At 43.9% G+C, this 19,411-nt stretch overlaps 1 protein-coding gene across 1 annotated transcript in view; it reads left to right on the forward strand.

The window, feature by feature from the left end:
* The first annotated feature begins 2,600 nt into the window (after positions 1–2,600).
* AP1B1 (adaptor-related protein complex 1, beta 1 subunit) overlaps positions 2,601–19,411 on the forward strand; it is a 53,413-nt gene continuing 36,602 nt past the window's right edge. The window contains exon 1 of the mRNA XM_008569817.1: positions 2,601–2,719. The gene's annotated coding sequence lies outside the window, so the exon portion shown is untranslated. The remainder of the gene's footprint in view (positions 2,720–19,411) is intronic.

Here is a 19,411-nt window from a genome sequence, read left to right on the forward strand (position 1 = left end):
GAATAATGGTTACCAGAGGCTGGGAGGGGATGTGGAGGGGGGGGAGAAGTGATGAACTAGCAGGTACAAAACTATGCTATCTACCCTAAGTGAATCATTGTGCAGTATATGCATGTATCGAAACAGCACACAGTACTGCACAAAAATATATAAATAAATGTTAAAATAAAAACCACAAAAAGGGGCCGAACCCATGACTCACTAGGGAGAGTGCAGCGCTGGGAGTGCAGCGGCGCTGGGGCTCCGAGGCCGCGGGTTTGGATCCTATATAGGGATGGCCGGGATGGCCGGCACACTCGCTGGCTGGGCGCGGTGCGGACGACACCAAGCCAGGGGTTACGGTCCCCTTACTGGTCACAAAAAAATAAAAATAAAATAAAAAATAAAAAATAAAAAGGGTTTGAGGCTGATTAAACATAAAATTACATTAAATATTAAAGCAATAATATCTAGATTAAATGGGACATACAGATTTGGCTGTGCATGCATGTTTATTAAGTTTTTATAATACTAAAAAAGATTGATAACAACCTAAGTGTACAATCTTAGGGGAATACCATGCAATGTTGGAAAGCACCAGTAGAAGTGTATTTATTGTTTTGGGAAAGGTTTACCGATATCTTAATAAGTTAAAAATACTGAATAATATATCAAGTCTGGAAGGATACTCACCAAAATATTAAAAGTGATTCAGGGGAGTGGGATTGCAGGCAATGTTTTATCTTCTTTTTGCTTACTAGTGTATTTCCATTTCTCTACAATCCGAATATTATTTGTTCAGTAAAATACCTTTAAAGAGTAGAGATAATATAATATTTTTAAAGGGATGATCAGAAATTATCTAGAAGACCCTTCAGCAAATAGGGCTGGGCACAGACTTCATGAATATGACCCCAAAAGCACGGGCAACCAAAGGAAAAATAAACAAATGGGACTATATCAAACTAAAAAGCTTCTGCACAGCAAAAGAAACAATTAACAGAGCTAAAAGACAACCAACAGAGTGGGAGAAAATATTTGCAAAATACACATCCGACAAAGGACTAATATCCAGAATATATAAAGAACTCAAACAACTTTACAAGAAAAAAACAAGCAACCCAATCAAAAAATGGGCAAAAGAACTAAGTAAGCATTTCTCTAAAGAAGATATGCAAATGGCCAACAGTCATATGAAAAAATGCTCAACATCACTCAGCATCCGGGAAATGCAAATCAAAACCACACTGAGATACCATCTCACCCCAGTTAGGATGGCAAAAATCCAAAAGACACTGAAAGATAAATGCTGGCGTGGATGCGGAGAAAAAGGAACTCTCTTACACTGTTGGTGGGAATGCACAATGGTGCAACCCCTATGGAAAATGGTTTGGAGGTTCCTCAAACAGCTGAAGATAGACCTACCATACGACCCAGCTATCCCACTGCTGGGAATATATCCAAAGGAATGGAAATCATCAAGTCGAAGGTACACTTGTTTCCCAATGTTCATTGCAGCACTCTTCACAATAGCCAAGAGCTGGAATCAACCCAAATGTCCATCATCGGATGAGTGGATACAGAAAATGTGGTATATCTACACAATGGAATACTACTCAGCTATAAAAACGAATGAAATACTACCATTTGCAACAACATGGATGGACCTTGAAAGAATAATACTGAGTGAAACGAGTCAGGCAGAGAAAAAGAAATACCACATGTTCTCACTTATTGGTGGGAGCTAAAAAAAAAAAAAAAAAAAAAAAAAAAAAAAAAAAAAAAAAAAAAAAAAAAAAAAGGAGCTAAAGGTGAATGAATCAATTCACACACATACACACACACACACACACACACACAAACAACAACAAAAAAAAAAAAACGGGGGGGAGGGGGAGAGGAAGATATAACAACCACAATTTTTTTTGAAGTTCTTACAACAAGAAAATGGAGGGGACACACCTGGGTGGGAGGGGGGAGAGGGAGGAGGGAGGGAGGTTTTGGTGATGGGACACAATAATCAACTATATTGTATATGGACAAAATAAAAATAATAAAAAAAAAAAAAAAAAAGAAATTATCTAGAAGGAGGAGAAATTTCATAGTGCCAGAATAGGGAGTCAGGTGACTATAGCAACTGAGTTTCTGGCGGATCCAGCAAAGGGGAAATGAGACATGATGAAGTTCCCCTTAGATAAAAATTACTTGAAAGGTCTGCTGTTTTCCCTTAGAACTCGGAATTCCCAAAGGGCTGCACGAAAGGGTAGCAAACTCTAGACTAATTTTGACTCTTCCATTCATGAGATGAGTGACTTTCTGCAAGAGCCTACCCTTTTCAAAGCCTCAGTTTTCCGTTTGTGACATAGGAGATGGACCTCAACGTCTCTACAACCCTTTACTTAGCAGTTAAGAGGTTAGTTTTTAAAGCGCTCTACCGGAGAAAACAGCCGAGCAGCGCGACGGCTGCGGAGGGGTTAATACCCGTGGGCTCCGCCCCTTTTATTGCCTCGCCCCACAGGCACCACCCCAGCCAGGGTTGTACCCTTGACCCCGCCCCCAGGCCGTGCGTCCACCGGAAGTTCCCGCGCGCGGGCAGCTCACTTCCGCCCGGCAGGTGACAGCCAAGGGGCGCAGAGCGGCCGGCGGTACGGACGCACCGGGAGAGCGGGAAGAGGAGGCGCGGACATTTTACTGCCAAACTGAGCCGAGCCGTGGCGCTGGGAGCCCTTCGGATCTGCGGGTGAGGAAGCAGGGAGCCCGGCGAGACAGGAGAAGTGGGGCGGGGAGTCGGGGGTCCGAGGTGAGGGGGTTGCGGGGTCAGAGGTCGCGGGGAGGACGCCACGCTAGATGGGCGCGAGTAGCGTCCCAGGCCCAGACGAGGTGGAAGGGCTGCGGGTTTATTCATTCGCGCCCACTTGGCCACCGACCCGCACGCCGGCCACCACGAGTACGCTGGTCCGGAGAGACTCCTAGACTTAGGCCCCAACGAGCCCTCCCCTGGCCGGAGGGAAACTTCTTCTGGCTCTGGTTTTCCGCCCCCTCACACTCACCCCCATGGCCATCCCGAGGTCTCCTGGTCATTCAGGGCTTTATCTCTGCCAAGGTTCGAAAATGGAAAGAAAAAAAAAAAAATCAAGAAACTGCCCCATGCAGCCTGCTCCCGGGCAGGTTTGGTCTATCCATTGGAGCCTCAGGGACACGTTGACTGAATGGGAACTCCTGTGATAATGCTAAAAACTACTGACGAAAGTGCTTGCTTCTGGTTACTGAGCCCCTACTGTGTACCAGGCAGTGTACTAAGCACTTTACTTACAATGCCACTTTTAAACCTCACTGCCATCCTTGTGAGGTAGCTACTATTGCTATTACCATTTTATCAGCAAGGACACTGAGGCACAGAGAGGTTAAATCACACATGTGAGGTTAATCGGGTGGTAGAGGCAGAGCCAGGGTTCCTACCCAGGCTTTGAGGGACCTGCAAAGTGCAGAGACAAAGGAGAGGCTGGAGCGAGGTTGGGATATAGGGGCTCCTTAATATTTTTAGATACCTCTATATTCGGATCTGTGGCAAGAAGTAGCTTTATTGCTTCTTGTCTGATCTTCATAAGGGGCACTCAATTCACTTTCTTTGGATGAAACAGCCCTGTAGGCTGTTGCAATAAGAGATTTACCTTTCACGGCAAGAGTTTCAGATTTTCCTGACTATTGGGAATTGTTAGACACAAAACAGGCTGTCCATGAAGCTAATTGAAGAATATCCAGAACCTTTCTTGAGAGTGGTTGAACTGCATTCCTTTTGGGGTAAAGAGAGAGAAAGCACGTGACCCCCTCGGGGATCTTATGGCCCTAGGTTCTGGAAGAACATACCCAAGGGAAGGGTCTTTGCCTTTCTGAGAAATGTGCAGGCCCCATGGCTTCTTGCCTGGGGACAGCACATCTTGTGTAGATGGTGAGATGGTTTGGTAGCTGGAGGGCTAGACTCTGAATCTGGGCCTTATTCCTTTGCAGACATTCACTTGCTCCAAGCTGCCTCAGTTTCTCTCACAGCAGCATGAAAAAGACTTCCTGCCTTCCTACCCACTTCTGGGTGCTATAAGCCTTAATGAACTTGTGAAGATTTCCACATGCTTCTGAAGAAAGCTGTGATATAAATATTATTCTAGTACTTTTTCCTCTTTTAACTCTATGATCTGTTCTCCTAGTTCCATTGGATTTACAGAAACTTAATATTGTCACCTTATCCCCATCCTTCCAAGGGAGGATTTGAGATGAAGTGACTCGTCACAGATGGTAGGAACATGAGTAGAGCTTGGAGCATCTGGCTCCCTGTCCTGAGTTGAGCCCACCAGTCTCCTCTCACCTCTTAGAAACTGTCATGAGGGGCCGGCCCGTGGCTCACTCGGGAGAGTGCGGTGCTGATAACACCAAGGGCCCCGGGTTCGGATCCCATATAGGGATGGCCGGTTTGCTCACTGGCTGAGCGTGGTGCTGACAACACCAAGTCAAGGGTTAAGATCCCCTTACCAGTCATTTAAAAAAAAAAAGAAAGAAACTGTCATGAGGAATGGCCTCACTAGTTCTCAAAGAATCAGATCCCTTCATAGGTTGTGTGAAGATCATCTGTTGAGTGTGGGTCAAGGGAGCTTCAACCCGAACAGCTTGAAAGGCTCAAAGGTATACCTGTCAGTCAGCCCTGGTTCTGACCCCAGCTCTGCAGCTTCCTCGTAGTATGACCTGGACAATTTACTTAGACTGGGCCTCCTTCACCTCAGCTCTAAAACAGTACTGACCACTCCCTGTCTCTCCCACCCCTGGTTTGTGTGGGGATTAAATGAGGAAATTTTTGCAGAGTTTGTTACTACGGTGGGTGCCTTGACCTTAGGCCAATTGATGCCTACTGAGGGCCTTTGTCTGATAAAATCTGTCAACCCTGGCTTGTGGGGTGTTACTTCCTTCTGTAAACAGACTTTTATGTACTCAGGACTTCTCCCACCCTTCTCGTTTCACTTCCTAAAAGTGTTTCAGAACAAGTTCCGTCCATTGGTCCTACTAGCTCTGGGCTTGGACTTTCATCTTTTTCTAGTCATCCACCGAAACTATTGCACGTCTTAACTGCTCACTTCCTAGAAAACCCCCGTGTCTGGCACCAACGCCTGACATGCTGACGGTAAGCAAACATGGCTTGGGTATGGATTTTGCATTTTGATGTACTTCTGAAAGTTGAGGTTGACAGGGCATCTCTTCCTTGAAGACGTTTCCTTTTCTAAACAGGTCTTTTTGCCTAAGATAGACCATTGATATTATCACAGCCCAGAAATGATTTTTCTGTTCTGTATTTCTTCACACAGGAGCCCTCAGCTAAAACTTATATTCTTTAGCATGGCATTCAATGCCTTTTGGGCTCTGACCCTTGCCTGGCTCTCTTTCTTCATCTCTCCTAGCTTAACACTTCCACCTGCTCCCAAGCTCCAGTCAAACTCTGCTGCTTGCCACTTCTCCAAGCCCCAGTTCTTCATACCTCTCTTGTCTTTGTTTTATGCCTTTCCCTATGCCTGGACACCACTTTCTGCCCACCCCCCAACCTTCTTGCTAGACCACTATTTGGTGTTTCTGATCTGATCATCACCCCCACTTTGCAAGCCAGTGCTAGTTTCTTCTCCTTGATGTCCTGTGGCAGTGATTGCAGTGGGTTGTCATTATTTACTTGGCTGTCTTCTAAGTAAACAGCTCTTAATTTTTGTCAAGGATTTGTCTGTGTCTCCAGCACCTAGTGAGATGTCTGGCACATAGTTGGTGCTCAGTAAATGTTCAGTGAATGAACGAATGAATGAATATTGCGTTGAATTGTTAGGATTCCTTGACTCCTAAGGAATTCGAAGTACTTTCCAGATGATCTCCTGTCCATCCTTATGTTACCTCATAGGGATAGGGAGAAATCTGACCAGGGCTGGGATTAACTACTCTCAGACTACTATTACTACCACCCAGCCAGCCACCAAAGTGCTTTAGGGCCTCAGAGACATGGGGGTCTGGGAAGTAGCAGGGAAGTGGTAAATTCTCTCCCTGCGCAGTAATAATGGTGACATTTATCAAGCAATGCTAGGCAATGCTGAGGGCTTCGTATGTATTGACTGGTTTTAGCCTCACAAACCCATCAGGTATGTAACATTGTAGTTCCCATTTTATACTTGTGGTTCAGTTTTGCCTGTTATGTTGTGTAGACCCTGGGGAAGCCCCTGTCATACCTGCTGCGGCCTCTTCCCCTTCCTAACCCCTTGGTCTTAGATTGTCTCCTGTTATACAGTGGAGCTGAGGAGGGACTTGGCTGGGATACTAGACTCCCAAACCTCATGCTCTTTGGGTCTTTACCCTTGGGTTTGACCCCTGACCTTCATCAAGAGGATCTCCCTGAAGTTGGAAGGTCTCTTCTAGTTAAGGTAAGTGTATGGCTGGTTGACTCCAGAAGGCTCAGAGTTTATCATCAGTCAGGATACCTTAGTCGCTGATCCCACAAGTTACCATGTATCTCCTCTGTGGACTCTGAGCTGGAAGATGGTAGATTTGGATGTCAGGTCTCAAAAGTTTTAAAACCAACCCTTCAGTGTTGGTTTTCAGCACTTCAATAGCCGAATTCTGTAGAAGAGTAAATTTGGGTGCCAGATGCTTTTTACCACACCCTAATTGCTTTTAGGATTTTAAGCATATTATGAGTGGAATGACAATTGCAGTATAGCCAGCTGTTGGGTCTGCTTTTGTGGTCTTCATTCTCTGATCCCTGAGGTTTGGGTGACTAGGGGTTGAGACACCAAGGACAGAGACGCTCATAAGTCCAGCATTCATTTATGCAGTATTATCGAGGCCTGCTAGTGCCTGGGCAGGGCTATGATGACAGGTGAGCCAGCCAGACATTGTTTCTGCCCTCTGGTTGCTTACTACATTCTAATAGAGGAGAGAGACAAAGAAGAAAAAAACCCAATGTATTAATTAGAAAATCTGATAAACCAAGAAGGAAACAAAAAGGTATAACTGGAGGGTTCAGATCCCCTTACCAGCCAGCAGCCAAAAAAAAAAAAAAAAAGTATAGCAATGAGATCCTTTTAAAATGTTAGTCAGGGCTAGCCAGTTTGCTCAGTTGGTTAGTGTGCAGTGTTATACCACCACGGTCAAAGGTTCAGATCCCCTTACTGGCCAGCCGATAAAAAAATAAAAATAAATAAAATGTAAGTCAGATCTCAGGACTCATTTGCTCATAGTGGCTCCCAGCTCACTGAGAGTAAAAGCCAGTGTGCTTACCTTGACCTTAAGGCCCCCTCCATTCTCCTCCAGCCTTGTAACCCACTGCCCCGCTCACTGGTCACTGAGCCACATTTGCCTCCATGCTGTTTTTCAGATATGCCAGGAATACTCCCACCTTTACACTGGCTATTTCTTTTGCCTGGCAGTCTCTTCCCCAGGCAACGTCACCTGCCGCCTTCTCAAGAAGGCCTTCTGTGGCAACCCTAGTTAAATTTCAACCTCCCTTCCTCTCCTCCCCGCTCCCTGTCCTCTTTCACTGCTCTCTTTTTCTCAGTAGCATTTATCACTATCTAAGATACTATGTATTTTACTTATTTATCTTGCTTATGGTCTCTGTCTCCCATTAGGATGTAAGCTCCATGAAGGGAAGGATTTTTGTGTCATTCACTGTGGCATCCCCAGCGTATAGACCAGTTTCTGGTACGTAGAAGATGCTCTGTTAATAACTTCTTAAGACAGTGCATGTAGGGAAGGTATCTTTGAAGTAATATCTAAGCTGGGATTTGAAGAATAAGTTGGAGCAGCCACGCTAGAGCAGGAGAGGATAATCCAGGTAGAAGGATCAGCAAGTGCAGAGGCAGTGAAGAGCTTGAGAGTTAGAGGTATACAGCAGGCCTGTGGGGGTGGAGGGTTATGGATGGAAGGAAGGGCCTGGCTGTGCTCACACCATAGCCCGAGTCAGGGCCCCCCACCTCCCGCAGCTCAGCTCGCTCTCAGTTGATGCCTGGGGGAGCATGTTGTTTGATGAAGGTGATGTGGTCTCACTGAAGGAAGAGGCCTAAATATTTCTCCCACTGGAGATGTTGCCACCTGGTCTTCTACCCTTTGCCCTTTCCTCTGTCTCTTATCCTTTATTTACTTACCTTCCATTTAATGGCTGTAAAATGGGCTAGGGGGTTTGATATTTTCAATTTCAGTATAGTTAAAATAGCTTGACAAACAGAGCAGATGTATGTCTGATCCTGGCAAACCCAGTGAATGGAACATTGGGAAGCTGTTCTCTAGCAGAGGTTAGTTTACAGCACACGAAATTTCCCTAATAAGAGAGTTGAGCACTAGTCATTCAAATATTTATTGAACATCTGCTATTTGCCTGGTACCAGTCCAAGAGTTAGGAATACAGTAGTGAACAAAACAGACAAAATCTTTGCCCTCATGGAATTGACATTATGGAGCAAGAAAAAATAGACAATACAGTATAAGTACATTTTATAGTATGTAGATGATAATTTGAAGGGGAAAAAAGGAAGAAAGAGGATTAGGAAGTGGTGGGGATTGGTTGGGGGGAGTGTGTACAATTTTAAATAAAGTGGTCATAGAAGGCCTCAATGAGGCAACATTTGAGCCAAGACTTAAAAAAGAGGTGAAGAACTGAGCCATGAAACTATGTGGGGAAAGAGCCTTCCCAGCAAGGTGAACAGCATGTGTGAAGGCCATGAGGTGGAAACATGCCTGTTGTGTTTAAGGATCAGCAGAGAGGCCTGTGTGGCTGGAGCTGAGGGAGTGATGGTGAGAAGAGGGAGAAGAGTTCAAAGGGTAATGGTGGAAAGGATGCATGTGTGAAAGAGAAGGGGTGTGTCTCATACAGGGCCTTGTAGGCTTGGAGGCCATGGTAGGGACTTTGGCTTTCACTCTGACTGAGACATGGAACTGTTGGAGGATTTTGAGCAGCTATGTGCTGCTGTCTGACTTAGACTATAATAGGGTCATTCTGGCTGTTGCTTAGATGAGTTGTTGGGAGCAGCGTGGAAGCAGCTTTGGTAGCAATCCCAATAGGGAGGTAATGGTGGCCTGGGGCCAGGTAATAGTGATGGAGTTGGCGAGAAGCTGTTCCATGCATTCTGGATTCATTTTGAAAGTAGACCCAATAGGATTTGATGATAGATTAAATGTGGGGTATGAGAGAGTATATCGTAGGGGTGACTGAGGTTTTTAGCCTCAAAGATGGCCTTTGTTTTTAGCAAACCTGTTAAAGATATTGGTTGGCAGTAACTTGGTAATGAAGACTGCAGGATGAGCCGGTTGGGGGAGGGAAGGAAGCAGGAGGTTAGTTTTTATCATGTTAAGTTTGAGATGCCTACTAGCCATATAGACATCCAAGTGGGGATGTCAATTAGTCAGTTTGGATCTATGAGCAAGGAATTCAGGGAAGAGGTTGGGCCTGAGGATCTAAAGTTGTGAGTCTTCAGCATGTGGATGACACTTGAAGCTGTGGCAGTGGATGAGATGTAGACAGAGAAGGGAAGAGGTACCAGGCCTGAGCCCTGGGGCACTCCTGTGTTGAAGGAGAGGGAGAAGAGAAGGAATGAGCAAAGGAGACTAAAGCAGAGAGCATGCATTCTGGAATCCAAGGGAAGAGAGTGTTGTAGGGATGAGGGAGTGAGCAGCAGTGTCAAATGCTCATCAGAGTGAAATTTGTCATCTCACGTGACCGCTGCATCTTCTGCCGCCTGGGTCTAACACACCCTGGCATCCAAGGCCATCTTTGAATCTCATTCTTCCTTTCCCTTTCAAGTCCTTGCCTTCAGTCAGGCAGGAGGTTTCACAGATTCCTGAACACACATGCTTGCTTTGGCCTTGAATAAGTCACTCCTCTCTCAGCATCTCTAATTTCTCATTAAAAAAAAATATATATATATATATATTTTATATATGGGCTGCTGGCACATACAGGGATCTGAACCCTTGACCTTGGTATTATAAGACCACGCTTTAACAAACTGAGCTAACTGGCCAGCCTTATTCCTCATTTTTAAATGGATTACCATGAGAATTATATGAGACAAGGGCTGTAAATCACTTAGCACAGAGACGGCTCTCCAGCTGATGCTGATGGTTCTCAGTTCCCTCCCATGTTATATGGGCTTCCTGTGGGTCTTCTCCATGTCACCCCTGCTCCTCCCATTCTAAATCTGACCCCTCTTTTCATGTCCAGCCAAGCCCCTCTTCATCTAAGAGTACTTCTCTTGGTACTCCACCCGTCTCAACCCCGTGCCTCTGAGCTTGGTGGCAGTTATCTGGAGGGCACTCTTCTGTTTCCCTGTGGTCCTTTATCTGCCTCTGAATCTGGAAGAGCTCAGCAGGAAAAGACTGTCCTTTGTTTACTGTGGGCATGCGCCTTTGTGGGGCATAGTCCCAGGCATGGAGCAGATGGTGCTCCATATTGTTATACTTGCTGAATGGATGGCTGTGAAGCTGGACAGATCTTCCGAAAGTGTTCCCATGCATAGGTGGGAAACTGAGATCACAGGAGCCTTGTTCTGTAGTCTTTGGCCTCTTTCTCATCCTCCTAAGTATTATTCAGAAGAAGCCCTTATTAATTTTTTTTCAGATGCAGAAGAATTTCCCTTTTTCTTGGTAGTAGATTTTTCCACACATACTGCTAATGGATTAGTTGAGAACTGGCACCTGATTCTAGAATGAGGATCTAGAGACTCATTGCTGATACAAGAACATTTGCATGTGACATTTGCCTGCCTTTAGTGCCATTTCATTTTGAGGCCTTTAATTGCCAGCAGGCCTCTGGAGATCGATTTTGACTGATCAGTTTTCATCCAAACTCCAGGAGGCCCATAACTTGGCAAGCTCATCCATACAGGCTTTCACTAGGCATGTTACTATACTTGAAGTTCTTGTCCAAACTGAATGGGCTGGCCCTAAAATAACCTGTAATTCAACATCCGAGGGCCTATGCAGGGATACGTGGCAACCCATTTCATGTACCTTTTAGCCTAGAGCGTGTGTGTTTCTGCCAGGGCTTCATTCTGAGAGGAGGCGTTGCCTCTCTGGACAGAGTGGGATGTGTGTGACTTCATTTTGGAGCAGTGGTAGAGAGTGTTGGCACTACCATTTTCTAGCTTTGTGACTCCAAACAAGTGCCTTGAGCTCTGTAGGCTTCACTTTCCTCATGTGTAAACTTCTGATATTATTCAAACCATCTTCATGGATTATTGTGAAGACTAAAGCTCTTTATGTAGTGTCTGGCCCATAGTGCACATCCAGTCTCCATTACTACTCCCACTGCCACCTTTGTTCTGAATTTCATGCTGAGCCTGAAGAACAACACAGCTTATTTTCTTATAGTATTGAGCTGACTTGAAAGAGCCTATCTGAGTTCGGTGACCACATTGTTTCAGAGAGAAAGTCTGAAATCTGGTTGCTCTACTGCTGACTCACCTTTTAATCTTTGAGTTGGCCTTACCTGTTTCTCTGTCTGTAAAGGGAACTTTAGTACTTACCTGTGAGGACCCCTTTCCTTTTTCAAAGGAAGCTGTCAGATGAGAGGAGTGGTGAGGAGAATCATCATCTCTATCAAACTCTAAGTTTCGTGGGGGCAGGTATATAGTCCAGGGCATGGCACAGAGTAGGGGAATATTTGTGAAATGAATCAACCTCTAACCTTGAGACAACTGAAATGTCAAAACATGAACAAAGTTTTGGCTTTTCTGTTTCAAATGAAGAAACAGTGACTCCATCCCATCCTCTTTTATTCATTCTTTTCCTCACTTAGTCTTGACTGTCCTTGAGCTAACATGTGCCTTGGAGCTGGTTTCTGAACAGCTGTTCATTCATCAGGGAAGGGTTTAACTAATAGTTTCAGCACTGAGGTTGGAAGCCACCTACATAGACCTTCAGAGATCAGTTTTCCCTGTCTGAATGTCCTTGAATTCAGAGATGGGTCACGGCAGTTGGATCAGACCTTGTTGAGTGTCTCTTTCCCCTTTTCCTTTCCTAAAGCGACTTCTCTGGCTCACAACACCGATGATCTCCCTCAGTATTTCTCCAACTGCCGACAGTGTGCAATGTGTGCTAGTACTGCCAGCTTCACACTTCTCGTCTGATTGCAGAGCATGGGCTGCTCTGACATGAATCACTGTCCTGAAACTAGAAAAGTCCTTCCCCTGGTCATTAGCAGGCCATTTGGGGAATTAAAACACTTTCTTACTTGGCTTGTTATGTTTTCCTTTCTACTGAAGACCTAATAAGGTTCACTGGCCCTGGCTGCATTCTGAATTTGTTCTCTTTTGTCCCCTTGGAAACATCTTATGTCATGCTCTTAGAATGATCACGCTCTATTTCATCTTGTTTGGCACCCAGGAAGAACACCCATCGTTGGGGAAAAAGGTCCCTCATCAAGCAGAGAATCTTCAAATGTGAAATGTGGGAGGGACTGTATCATTTAGTAGACTAGTTTTCAAATTTTGTCCCAAGGAACCACGGGTTGTCTGAAGGGCTCCTGACAAGGAGGGGGAGAGGTGGGCATAGTGGAATAAGCTAGGCTTCAGGCCCCCCACCTTTACTTTAGCCAGAGCAGTTCCACTTTTATCTATTTTAAACAGTTTAAGAGTAGGGACAGGCTTGAAAAGGCATTGATAGGTTGAATTCTTTTGTCTGACAACTCAAGAAAATAAGGCCCAGAGATGGGGGGATTTGTCCAGGGTCACACAGCTGTTGGTGTCAAAGCCAGATTTCCTGGTAGCCATCTTGACATTGGATCAGCCTTGCCATGTTTGTTCAAAGTTAACTGCAAAGCCTTATGTTCCTGGTCTGCCCAGTCTTGTCACTGTCTGGCACGCATCACAGAGCTCTCGTCTTGATCTGTTATGGGCCCTTGGTTTTGTAGCTTCTCTGGGAACCCATCTTTTCATTCATTTTGCCAGCAGACATTTGGTGAGCTTCTAGAATGTGCCAGGCATAGAGACAGTCACTGGGTTGACAGCATTAAACAGGACAGATCCAAACTTAAAGGGGTGAGGAGGGCTGTGGAAAAGTCCGATTGATTCTAATATTGGGAGGCCTCTGCCCCTTCGGATCCAGAAGGGGTAGCAGTGTTTAATTTAAGAGACTGAAGAATGAGCCCAGGGCTGTGCTGGAGAGAGTGTTTTAGGTAGATGTAACATTTCTTTCTTTCTTTTTTTTTTTTTTTAAAGATGACCGGTAAGGGGATCTTAACCCTTGACTTGGTGTTGTCAGCACCATGCTCACCCACTGAGCTAACCAGCCATCCCTATATGGGATCCGAACCCTGGGCCTTGGTGTTATCAGCACCACACTCTCCCAAGTGAGCCAAGGGCCGGCCCTAGATGTAACATTTCTTCTAAAATGCTTTATGTTTAAAAGAGGTAATACATATGCAGGGGACAAAATTCCCAAGTTATAAAAAGGGAAATGATGAAAAATCAGTCTCTCAGCTCATTCCTTAGTCACCCAGCTTTCTTTCTGAAGAAGACCACTGTTAACTTTTCTTGTTTACCCTTTCAAGGAAAATCAGTGCATTTGCAAACATACATACATACATATTTGTTTTATTAATATTCATATTTTAAAACTAGAAATGGTAACATTCTACATAAACTCTGCATCGTGCTTTTCACGTAAAGTCTTAGAGAGTGTTGCGTTAAAGCACATGTAGAACTGCCTCATTTTTTTCATGGCTGCATAGTATTTCCCATGTCTATATGCTGTGCCGTCATTTTTTTTTTAACCAGTCCTGTTGATTTGATGGACATTTAAGGTGTTTACAATATTTTGCTATTGCAAAGGATGCTACACAAATAACTTTGTATCTATATAGTTTTGTACGTATATGTATAGAATAAAGTCCTAGAAGCAGAATTGCTGGGCCAAACAGTAAGTACACTTGAATTTCTGTTTATCTTATTTTGAGTAAGCTTTAATCATTATATTTCATTTTCTGTAAACTGTTCACATCTTCTGCCATTCTCTATTTGTAATCACTTTTTAATCTGTTAAAGAAAATAGGCTTTGTCTGTGAAGTGATGCAGTTTTGTGTGTGTGTGTGTTTATCACTTGTCTTTTGGTTTTTTTTATTATGCTTTGGGCTGTGCAGGAAAACTTGATTTTTATGTAATTGAATTCATGGATCTTTTAAGACTTGTAGATTTTATGTCTCACTCAGGCTTTATTTCCTCTGGATTATACAACATTCTAGTCTTCCTTTTTTCTTCTTCAGCATTAGGTTTTATTTCATTATTTAAAAAAAAAAATTTTTTTTTCGGCAGCTGGCCAGTACAGGGATCCAAACCTTTGACCTTGATGTTATTATAACACCATGCTCTAACCAACCGAGCTAACCAACCAGCCCCCCCCCCCCAATTTTTTAAATGTTTGTGTAATTTACACCAAATGAAGTGCTCAGCTATTAAGTGTTCAGTGTGGCTAGTATCTGCATCAAGATACAGATCATTTCCATCCCCCCAGAAGTCTCTTTATGTCCTCTGCCAGTCCTTCCCACCCAGAAGCATCCACTGATCTGACTTATATCACTTTAGGTTAGTTTTACCTCTTCTACTTATTCTAGAACTTTATATAAATGAAATCCCACTATATTTACAGTGTTTACATTTATTCTTGCCAACATGCTTTCATTCTGACATAATCTCCTGGCAGAAGAAATGCGTGAAATACCTAGAGCAGCAGGTGGTGAGCTCCCCATTTTAAAGAGGGGAAATTGAGTTATAGAGATGAAGTAAACTGTAACCTCTGTTCTCTTTCCTTTAAAAAATTGTTATTAGCAATTCTGAGACCTTGGAAAAATTTAAATATATTTAAAATTCATTTTCTTAATTTTTGTATAGATCTATATTCATTTTATTAGCTTAAAACAGAAAGATATGCTATATTTCTTGTTCATAAAATTATACTTAGATATATAAAGATTCAAAAAATTTGAAAAGTGTTGAGGACATTTTTTTCGTAAAGCCAGCCCTAACAACCTAACTTCAGTGGCTAAAATCCAAAGTTTTCAGATGGGATTTTTTTTTTGTTTTTTTTTTCCTTCCCTTTTTTTTCACAGGACCTCACTTTGCCTCTCTTAGATTACGTTACATCTTTGTCTCTGGCCAGTGTGTCAGTGATTCTTACCAAGGGCTTTTTATAATTCTAGAAAACATAAGCAAAAACTATTTATTACAGGATTTATTAATCAGTTCCCTTTCCTTAAGTCTAAAAAGTGAAGTTAACAGGAACCAATTCTGGGATGTGACATCAAAATCATGATCTTTTTTTTTTTTTTTGGCAGCTAGCTGGTACAGGGATCGAACCCTGGACCTTAATGTTATCAATATCACACTCTAACCAACTGAGCTAACTGGCCAGCCCCAAAAGTCATGATCTTTTGAGTGTGGGTGTGAGAAAGTAGACCTAAGGTGGGGACAGCAGCAGTGGATCCGGTCTTCCAGGTATGCCCCTCTTTTAATTTTGACCATGCCATCCCTTTGAGCATTCCTTGGCCTAAAATGCTGAAATTCATGGGGATCCAGCCCAGAATGCTGTCTCCTTAGCAAAAGTGACTCATCTCACTGGCCAGAGCAGTTTGAACCAAAAATTCCCTGTAATTATGCTTTTTTTTATGTGCCCTGCCACTTCCAAAGATGGAATCCAAACCCTAAGCTTTTTCTTACCTACACTGGCTGCCTGCTGTCAAATGTGACTCATGTACCTGATCAAGTTCATCAGAGAACCAGGTCTTAGCCTTTTTGGTCTCCATAGATTAGGAATGCACACATATGGTAACTTAACTGCTCAGCACTGCTAGGAAAGATCCCACGGCATCTGCAAGTCTGAGCTCCTTTAGGACTGAACTGTAGGGTTTTTTCCATTCCTGCAGAGAGAATGAAAAACCTCTCTTGTACTGACATCCAAGAGGCAACTGCAAGACGTGGTACCGGTGTGAGGAGGCTCATAGTGGAGAAAGACACAGGAGATAGCCATGCTTGGTAAATCAGCAAGCTGTAGGTGATTTTTCATGGTGAAGTGAGGTATATCTATGCTCTGGGGTAGCTTTCGAAAGCATTTTCATTTCTCTCCCCATCTCCTTCCTCCTCTACTTTAATTTCCTGTATATGAAACAACTTCAGAGGGATACGATTTCTTCATTGTCAGTCCCACTGGGCCCTCTGCAGAGGGATGTGCAAAATAGATACTGCAGAAAAAAGCAGCAGCCAGTGCCAGTGCACTGGGTGGCAGTTTAAGTTTGTGAGTAGTTGCTTAGCACCTGTAAAAGGAAGAGTCATTGCAAGCTTAATACTGTAGGAGTATCAGCAGCTATGGTGGTTCCACTAGCTGACACTGCAGCTCCTTTAATCCTCAAAAAGAGCTTTCTCACCTTTTCCTCCTCCTGGTCAGTGGCATCAGCACAGATTTGTCACCCACAGGTTGTGTCCTGGGAATTTAGGGCCCTCAGATGTTGTGTTGTGCCTGCAGATGAGGGGCAAGCCCCTTACAGCCTCCTCTGCTGAAGAAAGAGTTTCTGAGCAGCGCTGAAGTTAGACATGTAAGGCAGTTTTTGTTTTGTTCACTTTCATTTCCTAGATTCAATGTTGGAGGGGTTCATATGTTACTTTCTCTGGCTGTTTATGGCCTATGAGTTGTAGCCCCTTTTGCCTTTAATTATTCCTCTTCTTAGACTCAAATTTAACCTTGAGAAACCAGGTACTCTTTTATTTTGAACACTTTGCCAGTTATGCTCTCAAGTCTGTGACTTCTGGAACCATGCAGCCCCTTATTGTATGGCAGAAATCCCATTATCTTATGTACCTGCTCATTCTCAGAGCTCCAAAAAGAACCTCTAGGTTAGTGAGGTTTGTCTGAGAAAATGGCTTTATGTGTGTATGTAAAGCTACTCGACCATGACTGCGCCAGTTGTGGTGCTCTTTTACCTGCTGGTAATCCCGTACTGACTGGGCCAATTGTCAAGCTAAGACTCGGTCTGGAGCCCACAGACCCCTCAAGCCCGTTCACAGACTGGGTCACAAACCCTTCACATGCCTGGCTGGGTCCCCAGACCCCTTACATGCAGGTCTATGAGCTAGGTAACCGGCCAAAAGGTGCTTGGAAGCTGTAGGTTTGGAAAAGTATGGCTGCGTAGGGCAGACGCCTGAGGCCGACACCTGTGGACCTGCTTCACTCAAAATACTCTCTCTCTCTCTCTCTCCCCCTCCCTCCATCCCTCCCTCCCTCCGTCCCTCTCCCCTCTCTCTCTCCCTCTCCTCTCTCTCTCTCTCTCCCTCTCCCTTAAAATACTCTCTCTTCACTCAAAATTCTCTCTCTCTCCTCTCTCCCTCCTCTCTCGCTCTCTCCACAAGAATAGCAACAAAACTAAAGATACATTGGCACACATGTGCACTAACTACACACACACACACACACACTTGCTTACATGTGCACTAACTACACACACACACACTTGCTTACATGTGCACTAACTACACACGCACAGGCACACGCACACACACGCTTACAAGGGATGCTGAACCACACCCAACTGGACCTGAGGGCCCTGACCAAACTATTCTATTTTCCCAACAGTATACAAAAAATTTTTAGTGTGAGTAAATTCCTGTTGGAAACAAATGCTAACTAGTTGCATAACAGATCTATCAGAGAGCAGGCTGAGCCTCCATGGGATTTTCAGTGGCCCCTTTTCGTTTCTTTCAGCAACAATCAATTGAACACTTGCCTTGTGCAGAACCCTGGGCTAGGTATGAAGGGGGAGAGCAGGCAGAGCCATGAGCCAAACCGATGGGGGTCCTCCCTTTGTGGATCCATCTACAGCCCTGACTCATGCATACTGTGAGGACTGGCAGATTAGCGTCCCCACTGTGTGTCTTGCATTGTTAGATGCAGCGGTCTCTCTTGCTTTTTCCCCCACAGCTCCCATAGAAAAGTGCCGTCATCCCTTTTCAACTTTGCAAAGCAAAAGGAAAGTAGAATTGTCTTTTTTCTTTATACTGTTTTGTCAGTGGAGACTTTATTTTTATTCTAACAGGATCCACAAAGGATATAAGGCAATCCAGAGACAATACATATTTGTTTCCCATTGATTTCTAAAATAAAATCTGTGGGCATCTCTCAGTTGGGGAACATCCCCAGTGCCATTCTGCCATAAATTTAAGCTTAACATGGAAAAATACAGTTGGACTGAGAGAAGCTGTTGGCTGGGTTTCCAGAGACTATGAAACAATCCCTGATCCCTCACATCAGTTGCACCACATAACTTTCATCTCATCCCTGCATAGTAATAAATTGAAAGGAGATATTGCTGGTTTACATGTCTGTCTCTTCCATAGAGGCAACAGAGGGGATAAAGTGAAGGAAGTTTTCTCCATTCAAATGGCTTGTGTGCTTTTCTATACCATGTAATACTGCAGGTAAGATTGGAAGGTTATACTTGAAAGTGTCCAAGTTTTTTGGATTGAGTTCTTAGCTACTGTCTGGACTCTGTCCTCCTTCTCAGATGGGGGAAGCAGAATTCCTTCATTAGTAGGGCACTGAGCTCAGGTAGACCTGAGATGGTCTCCCAGCCCAGCCACTTACAAGCCATGTGACCTTGGGCAAGTTATATAACATCTCTGAGCCTGTTTCCTCATCTGTGAATGGGGTTAAAAGCAATTACCTTATTGGTAGGATTAAATGAGGCAATGTATGTAATGCCCCTGGCTTTAATAGAGACTTACTAATGATAGCTTCTTAATAAATATTAAAACAATCCCAGAAGCCTCTACCATGTATGTATCCAGGGTGACTTGCCTCCTGTGTTGCCTCTTTTATATTTTATCTGTTGTCCAAGAGGAACTATTGAGGTACACAGTAGATGCTCAATAAATGTCTGTTGAATGAATGAGAGCCTTGGTACTTTCTCTGTCCTTTTGTTACCAACAAGCCAGGCTTGGCTTGCACTCCTGCATTAAACAAATGACCTGAAAGTCCAAAAGTTGATGCAAGGATTAGAAGATTTATTCGGATTACCAGTACTCAACTAAATGTCTAACCAAGCAAACAAACAAAGAGAAAAGAGGAGAAGTGGGGTCCAGTTTAGCCTAGTCCCAATCGGCAGGGCCAACCTATTCCATTAACAGTAATTGGTAAAAGCAGTTCTCCCCACTGTTTTCAGCATAAGGAAGAAAAGTATCGACTAGATTTAAATCAGAAAAACAAAGCATAGCCAGGAGCCCTCCAGGGTTCACCTACACAGAAGTGGATACAATCCAACCAAACAGCAGAAGAGGGGTCAGAAAATCAGAGAAAGGTAAAGAGAATAAAGCATTGCCTTGTCAGAATTTAGGCCAGGTACTGTAGGAGAGATCTAGCAGCAACAGAGACATGGGAGCAAAAT

Source organism: Galeopterus variegatus, unplaced genomic scaffold (genome assembly GCF_000696425.1).
Source record: "Galeopterus variegatus unplaced genomic scaffold, G_variegatus-3.0.2 Scaffold535, whole genome shotgun sequence".
NCBI lineage: Eukaryota > Metazoa > Chordata > Mammalia > Dermoptera > Cynocephalidae > Galeopterus > Galeopterus variegatus.